At 41.9% G+C, this 18,948-nt stretch overlaps 1 long non-coding RNA gene across 1 annotated transcript in view; it reads right to left on the bottom strand.

The window, feature by feature from the left end:
- Positions 1-410: 410 nt before the first annotated feature.
- Positions 411-18,948, bottom strand: part of LOC147702653 (uncharacterized) — a 64,701-nt gene continuing 46,163 nt past the window's right edge. The window contains exon 3 of the long non-coding RNA XR_015297239.1: positions 411-773. This is a non-coding gene — a long non-coding RNA (uncharacterized LOC147702653). The remainder of the gene's footprint in view (positions 774-18,948) is intronic.

The following is an 18,948-nucleotide window of genomic DNA, read 5'->3' as shown; positions in this document are numbered from 1 at the left end:
TTCTGTATCTCAACTAGAAGTTTAGTAATTTTCCTTTCAGCATTCTCTATGAGAATATTCATCAAGTTCCTTGAGCTATTACCTAGTTCCTTTTCCCATGTATCTAACAGATCAGGTTCTAGGTCTCCATATGTGGGCATGATCTGTGACCTAAGGCCACATGGTATCCTATTTAAAGCAAGATACTTTTTTCACGTCACTGCATCCCACCACTTGTTTAACTCCATCCTCTTGAGGGATTCCAGTTTCTTAAATTTCTCCTTGAGACCCTCTTTCTTGATATTCTTTCCAGTGCTAGTTGCTGCAGTGATCGTACTTCCTGCTGTCAAGTTACTGAATAAATCCCTAGCCTCTTGATCTCTAATCATGGTTCCCTGCGGCTGCCCTCACCTGATACTTAAACTCTCCTAGAATGGTAACCAGTAGGTCAGGGCACTCTGCTTTAGTAAAAGGGAATGTTACCAAGAAAATAAATTCTAACACAGTGCTTCGAAGGGTGAGGAGTATGGTTACCAATCACAGTCACTAACATAACAGATAATAATTCCCCCTGAGCACTCAAAATTTCAAATAATGTCTCTTATATCCATAAGATCATATAGTTCTCAAAATGCAGGAAGACAATAAATTCCAGTCCTTGTTGAGATGTAAACAAATAGTCCTTCTTTTCCAGTCAGATTTTATTCATCCACTTGTAATCTTCAAAAACGCAGCCAGACGCAGCCAACACGTGTTTCGTCGTGCTCTTTGAAGCACTTATGACTTCCTCAGGGCTGCAACCCAAATAAATAGTGTATAAGTATTATACACTTACCACGAGGGTACCACATAATATCCTATTGTACCATAGATATACCGTAACACACTGTATTCATGGAATCCCGTGCTTGGAAAGAACAAAACAAAGGATAGCACCAAATCCCACAGTCACCCAAATGTGCAAGGCAACCTTTCTGTGTATGATCCAACACCACTAGAATTATTAAAGTAAATATAATGGAATTATAAGAATGAAACGAGGAGTGTGAAAGAGAAATGAAAGAGAATATTAAAATCACCTGTTCTACACACTCGTCTCACTACTCCGTGTATCCATGAATGTAAACGCTTTTATTCACCTGTAAATTACAATGTACCAATATTACACAAGTACTTAAATCCCCTAACAGCTCTCAATAGGCTCCATCCAATAAAGGTCAAATCTCAGCTTCCATACCGTAATTCAAGTACCATCACCATCGCTCCTTATCCATGTAGAATCCAATTCAATATTCAAGAGTATACTATAGTCTCCGCCTATCACGGCGCTCCTTAAAAAATGTTAACCAATTTTTATTTTATTGTAACCAGTAAGTGTTTACAACAGCACCTACTCAAAGAACATAAAGCAGCTACTCACCCCTTTGAAAACAGTCCACAATCAGAACTTGTCCCAATATCCCTCGTTGTTATTAAATCCCACCGACCACTACTTATCTAAGGTGTAAATGAATAATATTCCACTTGTTAACTCCACAAATTAAATCCTGATATAAAATGCATTCTCAATTCACGAAACGTTTTAAATTGTTCATCGGACGCCTCAAATCCCAATAGGTCATTACATCATTTAAGATCCGGTACTTAGTCTGTACACCAAAACCTAAACATATCCCATACGTGCAAATTAACGCTAACGTATACTACAATATGAATCTCTGACTAATCGTGGTCAAGAAGTCAAATCAGAATCCCCATAGTTACATAATACAAAACAGGGGAAACTTACCAGTAATCAAGTACTTCGACAGAAACATCCCTTATCGGCAACCGGCGTTCTGCGCCAGCGCCATCTTAGTGTAACCTTAAATACCCAGAAAAACGTGGGCGCCATCTTGTAATGGGTCAGAACTTACATATACTCAGTCAAATCCTCAGTAAGCATAGTTATTATACCTCATTAATCTAATAGCACATTTTCCAAATAATAGCAATCAAGCGAAATTAAGCTTGAGCACGATGTCACAATAATAAACATGTTACGAATAAAAGTTATTCTCCGCCGGGGACACGCCCCATCTTTAAATGTGTCCATAGCGAATCCACCTTAATCAATAATCCAATTCAAAGTGCTAATCTACGTTTCCTAAATTTATCCAGAAACTCCAAGTAATTATAAAAACGCTCACTTAAGTACCTTATACCAGGATTTAAGTCATGTGGTTAACTACATATTACAACCAGGATAAACCATCTTATACAGTCAAGGGGTGTAAGCATATCTACTATAAAGATCCCTCAAGATAACCTCAAGTTGTCAGGTTAAGGGAAACATAGAAGACAGGGTGAGAAAACATGTAAAAAAAGAGATAATAGGTAAATTCCCTCAATATATTCAGAAATCCAAGTTACTGCTTGTCATTTTCGTAACAAACATATACAGGGGTTGTCATGAGCAGTGACAAAGTCACTGCTTTACATTTTCAATTATAAACATATCCTATTTGCTGCCATAAATTGATTGTTCTATACATTTAACATTACTCAATACCATAGTATACATCAGATGGCATCAACACGTATTTAGTCAAGATCAGATTTCCTTCTATCATACATGAAACATTATGAACTAAAGTAAGGTTAATGCACTCCAAACATCAAATAACCTCACATTATTGTCCCAAAAAGTATTGAAACTTATTATCGAAGTTCATACCACATTTTACTGCTTTCAATTTCATTATCCAGATAACCTCTCTGTCTGAGTTTTAGTTGCCTGTTACCCGCTCTCGGGTCCTGACTAATATGATCAATACCATGAAATCGAAAGGTGTGCTTATGTACATCTTTGTAATTTTGTACAGCATGTGCTGCAATAGGTTACCTGGTGTCCCCTTTCTTCCAGGCTCTGAAATGTTCGATCATCCTATCTCGTAGTCTCCGGATTGTACTACCCACATATATTTGGCCGCGCTTTGACGATCTCATGCAACAGAAACAGGGATCCAATTAGACAAACACATCGAAAAATTCAACCTTCTTGACCCCTTACAATCAGGCTTTAGAAAAGGCTGCATCATTAAAACTGCCATACTAAACATTGTCGATGACATCCACCACTCCCTAGATAATGGTGAGACATCTCTTCTTATTCTCCTTGATCTCTCCGCAGCTTATGACACTGTCAACCACTCTCCCCTCCTTAATGTGCTCAAAGATCACTTCGGCCTGAATGGTACTACCTACAAATGGTTTGTCTCCTATCTTCAACATCTAACCCAACAAAATAAAATCCATGACGGTCTCTCTAACCCACCCCGGTCAACCTAGGAGTCCCCCAAGGATCTATTCTCTCACAGTCACTCTTTAACCTCTCTATGGAACCCCTCACCCTCATTCTTAAGCAGGCTGGCATTGACTGCCATCTATATGCTAATGACACCCAACTCTATTACAAGATCAAAACCCACACTGACATCATACACCTTAATAACACCCTCACTAAAATCCAATCCGGGTTCCACCTTAATCATTTCAAATTCAACCCCAAAAAAACTGAAATCATCCTCTTCTCCCCCCAAAACAGTCCTCTCCCCATTCAAAATTGGATCTCCGACCTCAATGTCCTCAACCACTCTCTCTCCTTGTCCAATTCGGTTAAATCTCTCGGCATCTCCATCAATAACAGTCTTAACCTCAACCTCCACATCCAAAACTCAGCTAAAGGAGCTTTCTTCACTCTTCGTCATCTCAAAAAAATCAACCCCTTTCTCCCTACTGAAGATTTTAAATGAGTGGTTCAATCCCTAGTCCTTTCACGAATCGATTACGGCAATGCCATCTTCACTGGAATTACCAAGGTCTACCTAGCCCCACTCAAATCTGTACTCAACCTTGCAGCCAGGGGCATCACCAACTGCAAAAGGTTCGACCACATTTCCCCATCTCTCAAAACCCTAAAATGGCTCCCCATCAAAAGCAGATCTGCCTACAAAAACGCATGCATCACTCACAAAGTCCTCCATCAAAACACACCACTTTACCTCGCCAATAAACTCTGCAAAGCGGGCAGCACTCTACCCCTAAGAAGCTTCAACGCCCTCCTCCTTGTTCCACCCCTACTAAAAAAGAAATCCACTTAATCCCATTCCTTCTCCGGAAATGCCCCTTACATCTGGAATGCCCTCCCCAAAGACCTACAATGCAATACTTCCTACACCAGCTTCAAAAGAGATCTCCAAACTCACCTTCTCAATAAATATTGGAGGTCTCTTCCTGCGCCTTAAACCTACTCCTCCACGTCTTTAGGTTTTTTCAATGCTTATCTCCAAGTACTTGCTTTACATGATATGCACTACCTCAATGTCTCTTGTTACTCCCTGTCTTACCTGACGTTTTTCATATTTTGATGCTGTAAATGATGTACATTTTGTAATTCTGTTTTACCATGTATGTATCTCAGCCTTGTAAAGCGCTCTGCTTTTTATTACTCATTGATGCTGTAACTTGTTCTCTCACTGTAACTAGCTCTACCATGTAAAGTGCTCTGATGCCTCTGGGTCCAGCCAGCGCTATATAAAACCTCTCAAATAAATAAATAAAATTCACACATCTACCCACAGAGCTATACAGGCACTCACAGACCCATGCAGGCACTTACAGAGTTGACCCACTCACATACCCACATAAGCACTCACACCCACTCATAGACCCACCCTAGCTCTCACAAACCCACTCACTGACCCATGCAGGCACTCACAGACCTACTCACAGACCTATGCAGCCATCCATAGATAAACTCATAGAGAACCATGTAGACACTCAAACACCCATTCACAGACTCACTCAGGCACCCACAGACTGACACAGGCACTCTTACACCCACCCAATCACAGACCCACACAGCCATTCACAGACCTACATAGGCAGTCTCACTCCCACTCACAGACCCACGCACCCACTCACAATGCACTCACAGACTCACACAGGTACTCACATGCCCACTAATATACCTATGCTAGCTCTGACAGACCCATTTACAGACCAACACAGGCACTCATAGACCCATGCAGGCACTCACACACCTACTCACAAGACCATACAACCACTCACACACCTACTCGCAGACCGATACAGCTACTCAGACACCCACTCACCAACCCATACAGCCACTTAAACCCAGTCACACAATCATACAGGCACTCGCACACCCACTCACAGACCCATGCAGCCAATTACACCTGCACTCACACACCTATGCAGCCACTCTCACACTTACTCATAGACCCATACAGCCACTCACACACCCACTTAACCATTTTAACATCCACTCAGATACCTACTCACTGACCCAAACAGCTACTCACACAACCACAAAACCACCCACTCACAGAGCCATACAGCACTCACCCAGCCACTCACAGACCCATACAGCCACTCAGACACCCACTTACAGACCCTCAATACCCTTTGTGTTTATGATGTGTAGATGATATTTACACATAGAACAGGCTGAAGTCTTCTGAGTCGTTGCCTCCATCTGTTAAATGGACTTCTTCTTTTCGATATATTCCATCCTTGTTGTGCCCATGTTGTGATCTTGAAGGAATACAGAAACTGTTTTATTGACATGTTTCCTGCTTTACTGTATCTGTGGACAAAATTGGGTTGACCACCACCACTTCTGTTTTTGGCAAGTGTTGGAGAACACCAAGGCAGTAGGTGGGAAAAGTGACATTAGTTTACCAAAGGTATCCTTCATTTGGATTTCAAGTGGTGCCACAGTAATTGTGCCTAGGTCATTGCCACCACAGTGCACAATCATGAGATCTGGATGTTGGCAATCTGCAATGCGGTAAACCAACGTCAGCAACTGATATCACTTAAACCCTCTCTGGCTAACCTATGTAATGTCTACATTATATACACCTAGGTCCCTGCCAATGCGACTTTTTCTAGGAATCTCTTTGGCCCATAACAAAAAACGTTGATCCACAATCTAAACTCTTATCATTTAGGGGACAGGCAGGAGTAGTACACAAGAAAAAGCTGCAGCAGAATGAGGCAGCTTTGAAGATAAAAGGCAGCTAAAATGGAGGACAGCAAGTAAAATATAAAATAACATATTTGATTGGAAAGTGGAGATGTACAGGGAACTAAAATCAGGTAGTGACTGTAACAAAAAAAGTAACTACCTTTGTGATTGGCTTTGAAAAAATAAAAAAACGTTCTTTTGTTTGGCATTGGTAACAGTCAACCACATCTGCTACAGTTAATGTCAAGCAAGCATGCAGTTTAGACAAAGTCTTGTGAACTTTTCATCTACTGGTAGGTAGAGACTACTGGAAACTTGGTTACTATGGAAATAAAGCTAAAAGGACAAGATGGCGCCTGACTCAGACGGCAGTGCTGGTCGCCCCTTGCTACCCAAATGCATTTGGAAATATAGAAGGATTATAAACAATAACCGAGCAAGCATATGCTCCCCGTGAAGACTCACCGGCTGGAGGTTTGCATCGCGGATGTCTTTTGGACCCTCTAAGGGCGATTTTGAGAGGCGTGCAGGGGAAATGGAGAGAGCTGCAGCTTGCGTTGGTGGCTGCCTTGGACTGGGGGGGGAGGAGGGGCAAGAGCAACTGACAGGACCATGCAGCTCACGGCATGGGGCCGCACCAAAGGAAAATCAGAAGGGAGGATACCTCCCAAGCCAAGTTGTGCAGCACACCTGAAGGCTTCTGAGGGGCAGGCAAAAGCCGATGCAAATACCAGCATCCTGATACATCGAACTAAGGGAGGGAGGCCAGTTGGCTGCCCAAACTACAGCAATAGGATATCCCTGAAGGTAAAACAAACCCAGGATGGTATTAAAAAGGAGAAATAAAAGAGGTTGAAAGACAAGCTGAAACCCTAAAAAGCACTATGGGAGTAAAAAGATAAGACTGCCAATTAGAGACTATCTTACAGTTGCAACCACCACCACAGTTACAGTCACAGTCTCAGGTGCAGGCTCAGCAACAGCAAAGCAATACGGAAGGTTCAGATAGCAAGATTGGATAACACAGAAAAAAATACCCCAGATGAAGCTGACTTTTTAAATAAAAAACAGTTCAATGGCAAGACAATAACTCGAGTGGATGCCATCCATGATGAAATTGCCACTGGAAGGTCTGAAAACATTAACAATCAAAGATCCATCCCACCACCAGTGTCTGGGCAACTTGTCTTAGTCACTCCGGATTAATACCATGATGCAACCCGCTCCTTGCCAGCACAGGAACAAACCCCGGTTAAAATGGCTCCAGCCACTAGTGTGTTAGTTGAGGAGGCAACAGGATTTAGGGGCTGGAAGATACTCAAGAGTTTGGCAGTACATTCTTTTCTTTGACCAATGGCTCTGATATCAGCTTCTCGGACTCTGAAGATGGAAGCAATGTTTAGCTCTCCAGTTCAAGCCAGAGTAGTCAACAGCTGGGCCTAGGCACAGTGATAAGAAGGAAGAAGCTTTCTTAAAATCATAAAGACTCTCAACCAACTGAATGGATGGTAGATGAGAACGCCGTTTAATGTAAACCCTGGTTTAAAATGGGATTACCTTGCTACCGAAAACGTTAACCCAGATCTTTTCGGGCAGGAAGCAGCTAACACCAATGCAAGAACTTCACAAGCTGAAGAACCCTCCTTGAAACTGATCTACAAATCCATCAATAAATTCAGGAAGAGACCCAATTGGATGGAAAGAAAAATCGCTTGGCAATGCTCCAGGGCGCTGTAAGGAAAATGGCTGAAGCCTGTACAGACAAACTCGAGGTTGACGATAGTGGTTGAAGAGTGAACTGCAACACTGGAAGATGATATTACCAGAACCCAGGCACAGACAGAGACCAACGCAGCTCAGTTTGCAGATTTTCAATGGAAGATGGGAGATTTCGAGAACTGGCAAAAATGGAATAACCTATGGATTCTTGGCATTAAAGAAGGTGCAGAGGGCAATGATAAATGGGCCTACATACGGAAGCTAATGAAGGGAGCCTTTGCTGAACTTCAGCATTGGAATTGGGAAGTAGAAATACAATGGGTTTTATCGTTTCCCACTGAGCTTAAAGAAGTCAAGTCAGCCTGCTAGAGAAGGTACTGAAATGCCGAGTGGAATATTAATATACTTTGGGTACTATCTGCTCTGGGAGGAAGTATTTGCAAAGGCCCGGCCGAATGCCAGACGAATGTATGAAGACCAGTCCTCCTCCTCAAGACCAGACTTTCACCGTGTCATGGTAGAAATGCGGTGGAGACTAAGGCAACTGGTCCAACCATGTCAAACCTTAGGGGCAGCAGCTTATCCAATGAACCCAGCTCGACTGAAGGTCATATATAAGAACACTACAAAAGTCTTCACCTCAGACATTCAAGCTAAAGAATATATTGATAACATTAAAACTTAATGGCAGTAATTAATATCCATATTTTAGGCCTGATAGCTTGAAGCAACAAAGGGGGGTATTTTGGGCTGATTTAAAGGGGAAGGCAACAGGAGTCAACTTTAGTTCATGAGAGTTCACGAGGGGATAACACTTGAAAAAAATGGAGTGGTAAAAGGGGAAATTTAGCTAGACGGTAGCAAGGGGGGCTAACTTCCAGGCTCCATCACAAAGACCTTCGGTCTGCTTGTCTCACAATGTAGGTGGGGAGGGGTGGGTCACATTGGAAGGAGGTTGGCGGGGAGCAGGGTAGCGGGAGGGTCACCCTGAGGAGTGGTAAGGATAAAAAAAATTTAAACCAACGTACGAGGAAACCATGGAGTGATGGCGAGAAACAGAAGGGGTGACTGAACAGGGTGAAAAAAATACACTTAGCATGCGGATAGCCACTATAAATATATGTGGGATGAATGACTCAGCAGATCCTAGGAGAGTTAAGGAACAGCTTAGGAGGCTGCATGCCCATATAGTCTGCATACAGGAAACACATACCAAGGGGATGAGGAAAAATCTCTTAGGGGTTTCAATTGACAGCTTATACTATACAGGGGACCAGAACGCAGGAGTGTCGATTTTGGCTTCGAAGGTGGGGATTGTAATTAAAAGTCGCTCAACTCATTGACTAGGTCATTGGGCAATTGCTGAAGGCCAATTGCAGGGGTTTGATTTTATGTTAAGTACAATTTATGGATCTATGGGTGATGATCCTGAAGTGTTGGAGTTTTTCAATTCAGAACTGGTCAAGTGGTCTCTACCGATCATTGCATGTGGCGATTTAAACATAAATTGTATGGGGGGGCTATGGAAGGGGAACTCAGGTAATTATACAGGCCAGAAAAAAAAGTACATTGGGCTCTTAATCAAATGATGCGAGACAACGGGCGCTCTCTGATGCTTGGGCACAACTTAAACCACAGGAGGGGGGTTGCACATACTTCTCTGCACCACATAGAGCTGTAGCGTGACTGGATTACTTCCTGGTTTCACACTGCCTCCTTACAACTTGTACCATTAAGAAACTTCCCTGGGTTATGTCTGACCACAATCCCTTGGTCTTGGAGATAACAAGCATACCAGTGGATGTGCTGGAACGCACTTGGACATTTGAAAGGGCCCTGCTTCAAGATTCCAACGATGTTCAACATATGAAAAAATGGCTAAGGGAATTCTTGGAGGTCAATAGGGATAGTGCTAGGTGCAGGATGGTGTGGGATACTCTTAAGGCTAGGGTTAGGGGGGAAACTCTGAGCTACCCTCTGAATCAGAATAAAGAAGTTAGACAACGCTTAAATACCATGTATAGCACAATGTTAGATATAGAAGAAGATCTGGTTAGGGCTACTGCTAATGTTAAGAATAATTTGTAGAGCGCACGTACACCGGTTGGTTTCATGGCGCTGTAGTAGGTCTTGTCCGTTACCTGAGGAAGAGTCAGTTGTAGGCTTGTAATGGTAATGTTAAATTGAGGCGAATATGGGAATCCACCCTATCCGACTGAACGGATTTGAAACCAAAATTCTAGGGCATGTGAATGACTTGGCAATAACGGCTGTGAATCCGCTTGCGGTCTTAACGGAAATAGAACACAAGGCTAAATGCTTTGGTGTGATTTCTGGCTATTGGCTTAGCTGGAAAAAGACGCAAATAGTAATCAATAGCAAGCTTTCTTTGCTGGATTCACTGGTGACTGAATGGGCAACTTATCTTGGGGTTACGATAATCGCAGAATTGGGTAAAGTTGTGGAAAAAAGTCTCGCCAGATTATTCCAAAAGAGTAAGAAAGATTTGGAAAGGCTCAATAATCTGCATCTCTTGATTGTGGAACGATGTAACATTATTCAAATTATACTTCTTCCAAACTTTTTGTATCTATTTAGAACAATACCCCTAGCTTTTGAGAATCATTGGTTTAAGGAAATGGAAAAATTATTAACAGATTTGTTTGGGCACAAGGAAAGACTAGAGGAGCCCTCAGATATATGTCCTTACCCAGGGAAAAGGGGGGCTGGGCGGTCCCAGACCTAAAAATGTACTACTGGGCTACAGCAATCCAATACTTTCGAGTGTTACTGGGAGGGAAGTTGTGGGCCGGTGGAGAAGAGATGCTCCTCCGGATGTATATGAATTGCTACTAGAGAGAGAGAGGCCCCTAACTGGCTTCTGAGATTCAGTGAAGCCAGCTACCATAACAACGTTACATTTAAGACCCTGGGTGCTGCAGCAGTGGTTTAGACTGGTGTCAGGAATAAGTTGGGGCTAGGAAGGATGAATTACTGTACCTCTCTGTTTGGAAATCCATCACTCCTGGGGGTATTCCATGATGGGGTGATGTTGCGTTGGGATGCATCGGGGTGAGGAAGATGGGGAGCTGCTTGACTCAGGCAGTATAATTTCATTTGAGAAGGCTCAACTCCTTTTTATTCTCAATCACAGGGATTTTTTAAAAATATCTTCAGCAACGTAGCTCCATCGCAAGGAAGAACAAGGGGGGGGGGGGGACGCATTTTCTAAAGTCCTAATTTTGGAGGCAATAAGAGATCTAGATGGCTGTACTATTACCCCGATTTATGGTGGGCTCAGGCACCTATTGGTTGACGATTTAGATAAGTATGGTGAGAAATGGCAGCAGAAGTTGAATATTGAAGGGGATGAGTTTATGGCTTCACTTAAGCTTGTATGTATTATCAATAAGGACTAGCCTATTCGTGAAATGACTCAGAACTGTATGTTAAGGGGCAAACCATTTGGTTTTATCATTAAGCCCTCACCCACCAACCTAGTTGGTGGCAGGCTTCATCATCGGGCCAACCCAGTGACACCAAATGTGTCCCGGGTGTGCTTCGACGGCTGGATACAGTGGAGCAGATATATTGCTGAGTGTGCAGTGTGGTGACGGGAAAGTGAAAATTAAAAGCTATACAGTGGTCCCAGTACCCGAGGGTAATCAATACTTTAATCACTGGGCCTCTGTTGGCATTAAAAATAAAAAGGCTGATGGATGTATAGGAGTTTTTATTAGGGCCTCCTGCATCCAGGTGTGGTCTACATGTTTCAGCCAGGCCTTTACTGTTAAAACTGGCTTTCGTCAGGACCAATAAATAGGTGATAGTGCAGTCTTAATTTTAAGTGAGCGTGTAATATGCAAAAATGTGAAGCACTCGCTAAGGTGCTATATGTGTGCGAGGGGGATTTCCTCTTGAGCATCTACTGGCTAGTTGCCAAAAATGCCTCAAGGAATCACTCGGCAGAGGTTTTGACCGAGACTTTCAGTTCGGACCTGTAGAGAACCTGTTGTCCTGCCGTGGTATTCACTTAAGCTTGGTCACACCGTATTGAGGGTATCAGGTCTACAAGCACAACATTATAAAACGATCTTCTCACTATACTACACGCTAGCCAAGATTTCTCAATATGGTGGTACTGATGGGATCCTATGTCCTGCTGCCATAGTACTGATGCAGAGATAGCTTAATGCTTGCTTCTTGTCCATCCTTAGATCCTCTGAAGGGAGCCATATAAGAATTCCTGGAGCAAACTTTGAGGATTCAAACCAAAATCACAGTCCAAAGATGTTACTAGGCATTACTAAAAAATGAAAACAATTGGTACAATGCAAATTTGTCTTTTTAGCTATGGCGGTAGTAAGAATTTGTATTTCATCTGCTTTGGTGGATCCTGGGCCCCCCACATTTCAGCAATGGCTTTCACTGCTCTTAGCTGTGCACAATCTGGAAAAAGGCTTATATGAGAGAAAAGGTTGGAAGGCTCGGAAATTAAGGAATCTGATCTGGGCTCCTATAAATTATTGGAAAACCAGAGTCGAAACCAAACCAGGCACAACTTAACTACCTAGGGCCCTTGGCGTATCATATTTAATGTGTAATTTTTTGCGCTTTCTTATTCAATGAAAGGTATGCATAATGCTTTTTGACCCATTATTTACTGTATTTATGATAGAGAATGTATCCTCATATAGTTATCCATTTACAAATGTATTTTACTGATGGTGAATAACAATAAAAGGAAATAAAGCTAAAAGACTGCAGTGGAGAAAAACAAAAGAGACTTGTGTAAAATAGAAAAGCAGAATAGTATACAAACATTGCTCAGTAGGGAGTGTATGCCTTGTCACTTGCAATATTTTACAAAATGAAATATAATTAAATAGCATTAATAGTAGACTGTTAAAAGCTTTTAAGGGCTTCTGTATAGATCCGCAGAATCTTCGCAAAGTTGCACGGGGACTGTGCTGACTGCCTCTGTAGATATGCGGAAAACCTACAAGATTCGGCTTCTTTCCAGAAAACATGGAAAGGGGGTAAAACTAGTGACCATGTAGGCATGGTATAACAAAAATAAACGATGAAAGGAAGTCTGTAGTTTGCTAAGTATAGAAGTATGAGTAAGAGCACATCGAAAAGGATATCCATTTTAGGCACTTTTCAACTGAGAGTGGAGAAGGATTGCCTTAGTTCTGACTTGAGTTTTGCAGTGAAGAACAAATGTTAACAAATATTATAACAAAAGTTATTTAATAGCAAAAAGATTTTACAGGTATGTTAATTAGGTTGAGGTATAAAAACGTATATTTAAAAAATTGTGAGTGTATATTAGCGGAAAGAAAATGTGTGGCTTCTAGACACCATACTAGGAGGCAAAATAGAAGGTAGCTTAGATGAGAACATTAAAATATAGTGAGCAACAAAGGAGTAAGAGGAATTGCTATACTGAAAATGTAGGTATTATATTACGTCAGTATACATTGTATTGTAATTGCATTCATATAGCGCTTACTACCCCTGACGAGGCGTCAAATCGCTTTTTCGGCGGGTAGCACGCTATTCGGGATCCATAGAGGATTAATGTTGAATTATTATAGTGAAACATGCAAGTACATTTTAAGTGGCGGATAGGTTAGTCAGTTATTTGGATTTGGAATGATAGCTGAAGGAAAGAGGAGGAAAAAAAGGTTTCTATTTATATAGCGCTTGTTACCCTTGATGGGGTGTTGAAACATGCTATTCAGGAAGCCCATAAAGGATTAGTGGTGAATTAATATGGTGAAATATAGAAGTAATTTCAGTGGTGGATATTAGTTATTTGGAGTGAGAAGGATAGTGTAGAGATAAAAAGGGGAAGAAAGGTTTGCATTCATATAGCACTTCTTACCTCTGATGGATGTTGAAGCGCTTTTCTGGCGAGTAGCACACCACTCCGGAACTCAAAGGATTAGTGTGGAAAATTAGTATAGTAAAATATGAAGTAATTTGAGTAGTGCATATGTTATTCAGTTATTTGGATAGAGAAGGGTAGGTGGCGGGATAGTGAAGGGAAAGAGGTTTGTAGTTATATAGCGCTTTGAAGCCCAAGTAGCACACTACTCTGGAACCCATCAGGTTTAGTGTTGAATTAGTATGGTGAAACATGAAAGTAATTTTAGTGGAAGATATTTTAGTCAGTTATTTGGATTGAGAATGGTTGTGGAGGGGTAGAAAAGAGGAAAGAGTTTAAAAGGTTTGTTTTGGGGGATTGGTATAGTAAAAGAGATGTAAGATGATGCAAGGAGGGGTAGAGTAGGAGAGAGTCTAGAAAGGGTTATTTTGGGGATCATATTAGTGGTATGGGGTTTGAGGTTAAATGAGAGAGTGGATGTAGAGGATATATTGATAGAGGTATAGGGTGAGAGATAGGGTAGCGCATTGGGAAGAGTAGTAGAAAGAAGTTGAAGATGAGTCAGAAAGTTAGGCTAGAAGATATATTGAGCGAAGTATAGGCTGAGAAATAGGGAAGTGCATTGGAAATGCTAAATTGGAAGAAAGTCATAAATATATAGATCCATAAGTACATTGAAAGTATATAGATGCATAATGGAGGTATGTATATTGGGCATAATTTCTAGCCCTGGCCCTGATTAGTCTCAAACCGGCAACTGCCCTTGTTCTCGCCGCCCTTGGCTGAGACGCCCTAAGCCTGGCCTTTTATAGCCCTAGTAATCAGGTGACCCCGCCAGCCAATGTCAACCTTAGCCCTAACACTATCCAATCACAACACTAGCCCTAAAAATCTAGAACCAATAGGAGACCAGGACCTTACAGCCAATCTTAGCCCAAGTCCAAGCACCCAATCAGTTCAAAACCCCTAATCTCTAGGTACAATAGAGGCCCTAGCCCTACCAGTAGTCCCACCCCAAGTCCAAGCAACCAATGGCACAGGACGCCCTCGTCCCTACTTCAAATAGAAATCCTAACCCTACTCTTAGTCCCACAGCCAGTCCAGCAATCAATCACACCAGAAGCCCTAATCGCTACTTCCAATTAAAAGTCAAACCCTAGCCTCAGTCCCACCCTAGTCCCAACAACCAATAACACAGAAAACCCTAGTCCCAACTTCCAATAGAAATCCTAACCCTAGCCCTAGTCCAAATCCTACATTGATTGGATCACAGACCCAGAAACCAATCAGAACACTCAAATACCCATCCAATGAGGACACTAACTCTAATCCAATAGAAACATCAGATACAACCACCAATCAGTGTACACATGTACCAAACAATATCAAACCATAAAAGGTCCCAGCGACCTCAGACAAGGTTTGCTGGCCAGGGAGTTGGAAGCTGCTTTTCCTGTTCAGAATCTCCTAGGAGACAGACAGGCTCAATCCACACGTTGGACTTCTGCAGGTAAAGACCTCACTAACTTGAAATCTAACAAAACTTTACTCCCTCTACTGGCCAAAAAAACAAAGTGCACTGTCCCTAGTAAACACAGTTTAAACAGCTCACAGAAGCACCCTCCGATGTAGAATATCCCTGTTGCTGGGTGGGGGGCTGGTTTTACTGGCTTGTGAACACAAAATGGTGGCTGGGGGTGTGTGTTAGAAATTAGATGTGGGTGCTGGCTTATAGTATGTAATTTAATAGTATGTTTTTCAATTTTCAATTTCATTTTATTGTTTGATTAATTAAAATTGTTACAATATTCGAACAAGAGAAAAATTACAAATTTTCAAAACGGTAAAAAAAAAAAAATTATCTGTCCCGGGTAGAGACAGGACTGTTTGTATTTCTTCCATTATAATACATTTATCAACTTTTTCGGTATTGTCCGTTCTGTCCCCACAGACCTCTTTCATTAAACCACTATTTACACTAGGCGTGGAGTGCCTTGATCAATTCAATTTCTTGTATCAGTTTTATTACCTTGGTCATAAATTTTACTCCACTTCATGCCAAGATAGGTGATGTGCCTCCTAGCCAGCCTATCACTGCTTGCCGGCAAGTGCGGATCTTTAGTGTAATAACGATGGCCCGTAGGTACAATCTTCTTAGAGCTAGTAGAGCTGGACAAGCACATAGCAAATGCATCAAAGTTTCCTTCTGGTGTCCACACAGTCTGTAGTTGGAACTTTCTGCTAGATGTTTCCAAGAGGGCCTTAAGTCCTTTAAATGGTGCATGCCCATTCGGTAAGCTAAAAAAGCCTTTTTTTTAATGTTGATTGTAATGTGAGGCGAAGTATTCCTGTGGTTTTTGATGGGTGTAAGAGTTGATTACTGTCCATGCGTGGCGCCGTTTCATTAAAGATTTTTTATCTTCTAACAAGGAATTCCTTTTTGCTGACCCGTTGGCTACTTTACAGAAGTGCACTCGGTCTATTTTTTTTCCATACTTCTTGTAGATCCAGTGTGTTCAAACAGGTACTAAGGTAGCTTCCCCATTAGGTGGTATTAGGCACGTTTTCACGATGATTTATTTCCTTCCAGCAGATGTTATCCATTGACTCGCCTGGGGCAGAGCGAATTTTATGACACAGCTTTGCGAACGTGGACATTGACCGAAATTTTTGATTTTGAAGGCCAAATTCGAGGCGGACTTGGCCGGGCACGGCTGAGTGAGGTAGGTTAACATTTTTGCCTCCCCTCCTAGCCACGATGATAACCCGTATGACAAGGTTGGTATTATTAGTGAAGCCATGACTTTGAGCAGGTGAGTCGGCCATTTCGTTGCAGTTGCCTGTATGCGTAGATTAATGATTGGGCCTTCCCTTTTAATGCAAGAAACTAAAAACACACACTGGGGGTCTGCAACTGGGCCAATTACGCTCCAGAGAAACAACTGACAAACAGACTGCTCAATGAGTCAGTAAATGTATTGCCAATACTATGTATCAGAAGAGATTACGAGGTATTCACAACAATGACCTGTGCAAAGGGATTCACTTCAAATAAAGACCAGACCCATACAGAGAGAAAATAGGATGTCCATCAACGTCAGATGTAGATCATATATTATCATTTGGCCATCCAGATAGGAATGGTGTGTCCCATGATCATTGAGACTAAGCCATAACCTGAACTTATCTGGGTCTTATCTCCAGATGCAGTGAAGACCGTATGAGTGAAAAAGATCGTGATGGAATCCAGTGCAGTGCAAAAAAATGTGTGTGGTGTGGTTAAAAAAGGGTAGTGAATCAATACCAAATCTTTTCTCTGGAGCGTAATAGGCCCAGTTGCAGACCCCCAGTGTGTGTTTTTAGTTTCTTGCATTTACTGGATGGGGGATTCCACCCTGGGCAGGTCTATAAATATTCTCCCTCTGACCCTTTCCTTCCCCGTTGTGTTTACTATTACCTTCCCTTTTAATACAAGGAGGTGCTTCTTTTTTGAATTCCCTCGCTCAAGGGACATCCCCAGGTACTTATACGAGTCCTGTTCTTCTAGGACTGAGTTGTTAATTGTCCATTTAAAGTTCAATTTCTTCTTCCTCTCCACTAACCATAGTACTTTTTTTTTTTTGTTCAGCTGTAGATTTTCTTGAGCTAAATAGGACGATAACATATTTACTAAGCGTTGCAGACCAATTGGGGTGTTGCTTAGTAGTACGATATTGCCTGCGTACTGCAGAATTGGAAGTGAAACGTTGCCTAGTTTCGGGGCGTGGCTCTTGATTTTTTCTAGATTGCATTCGATGTCTGCTAAGTATAAGTTAAAGAGGCTGGAGGCAAGGACACAGCCTTGTTTTAGGCAGTCCTGGGTCTCAATTTTTTCTGTTAGGCTGGTCCCATTCCCTGGTTTTACCTCTGCCCATGTGTCGCTATACAAGCTGATTATTGCGTTTATTAGTTTGTCCGGCAACCCCCATTTTCTCAACTTTCCCCAGAGTCTTGGCCTACTTACGTGGTCGAAAGCTTCTTTTATATATCGACATAACACCCGTATAGTCGTTGTTTCTTTTTTTTGGCGTTCTCTATTAACAGGCCCAAAGTGGTCAAATTTGTGGTCGTCCCCATCCCTTGTCTAAATCCAATTTGGAAACTAGGGATTATGTTAATGGGTTTTGCCCAGTCTTGAAGCACTTCCAATAGGCACGAAGCGTAGAGCTTGGCTTCAATTTCGATTAGGGAAATCATCCTGTAGTTCTCAGGGTGTTTTCGATCCCCTTTCTTATGAATTGGATGAATGAGGTTTCCTTTCCAGGAAGCAGGTATATTTCCCTTTGTGAAAATATGGTTGAATAACACTGTTAGTTGTTCAGTCCAAAAGTCTTCGTTGGTTTTAAATACTGCTGTTGGGAGACCATTTGGTCCAGGAGCCCCCTCTGCTTTAAGTTTTTGGATTAGCATTTTTAAGTGGGTGCCGGTGGTCAGGGGTTCTTGAAAAAAAACGTCTTTTTCAGTGTTGGTGTTTTCGTGCTTTCTTTTGCTAGCGCCTATTACTTTTAGGTTATCATGTTCAGTATTGGTTGGTGGACCTTGATTGTTTTCGTGTCTATGTGGTTCCTTTCTTAGGTAAAGGTTCTTCACATAATCTCCCCAGGTCATGTTCCCGATTCCGGGGTCCTGTTGCAAAGCTGCGCCTGAGTTTAGGTCATTAATAATGGCCCTAAAGTCTCGGGAGTTTGATTTTTTGCTTGTTAACAGTAGTTTTTCCCAGATCGATTCTTTATATTGTGCCTTCGCCGTCCATAGTTTTTTCCTGTATTTTTTTCTCATGCTTCCAATGACGTTATTGTTTCCCTGAGCAGCCGATCTTGGTTGTGTTTTTAGTGCCCTGGCTAGTTTTCTCTTTTCAAGATTTATTTCGTAATTAAACCATGGAGGAGGTTTTACTTTTCCCTCTCTTTTCACCCCTGGCATAACTGAGTGCTTTTCCTTCAGGACCTCCAATAATTTTTCCCAGTTGTTTACGGGGTCTCCGTTTACTAGGCTCCCGAGATTAGTCACAAAAATACTGGCTGTAGACTGAATGTTTTTTGTTTCACCTCCCCTCCACTTTATTTTCCGGAAGTTAACATTTTCTGGTTGTTCCTGTAGCGAGCATAATTTTTCAGCTCTTGGAACTGTGATGATAATCCGTATGATTTGGGGGGAATGATCACTTTCTAGGCGCTGAACTATTGAGTATTCCACTATAGAGTTTGTTATTCTGGCACTTACGATTGTAAAGTCTATAGTAGATGTAGTATTTCCACTCCTGTAGGTTTGTACCAGCAAAGGG

Source organism: Lissotriton vulgaris, chromosome 7 (assembly GCF_964263255.1).
Source record: "Lissotriton vulgaris chromosome 7, aLisVul1.2, whole genome shotgun sequence".
Taxonomy (NCBI): domain Eukaryota; kingdom Metazoa; phylum Chordata; class Amphibia; order Caudata; family Salamandridae; genus Lissotriton; species Lissotriton vulgaris.
This window is presented reverse-complemented; position numbering and strand designations above follow the sequence as displayed.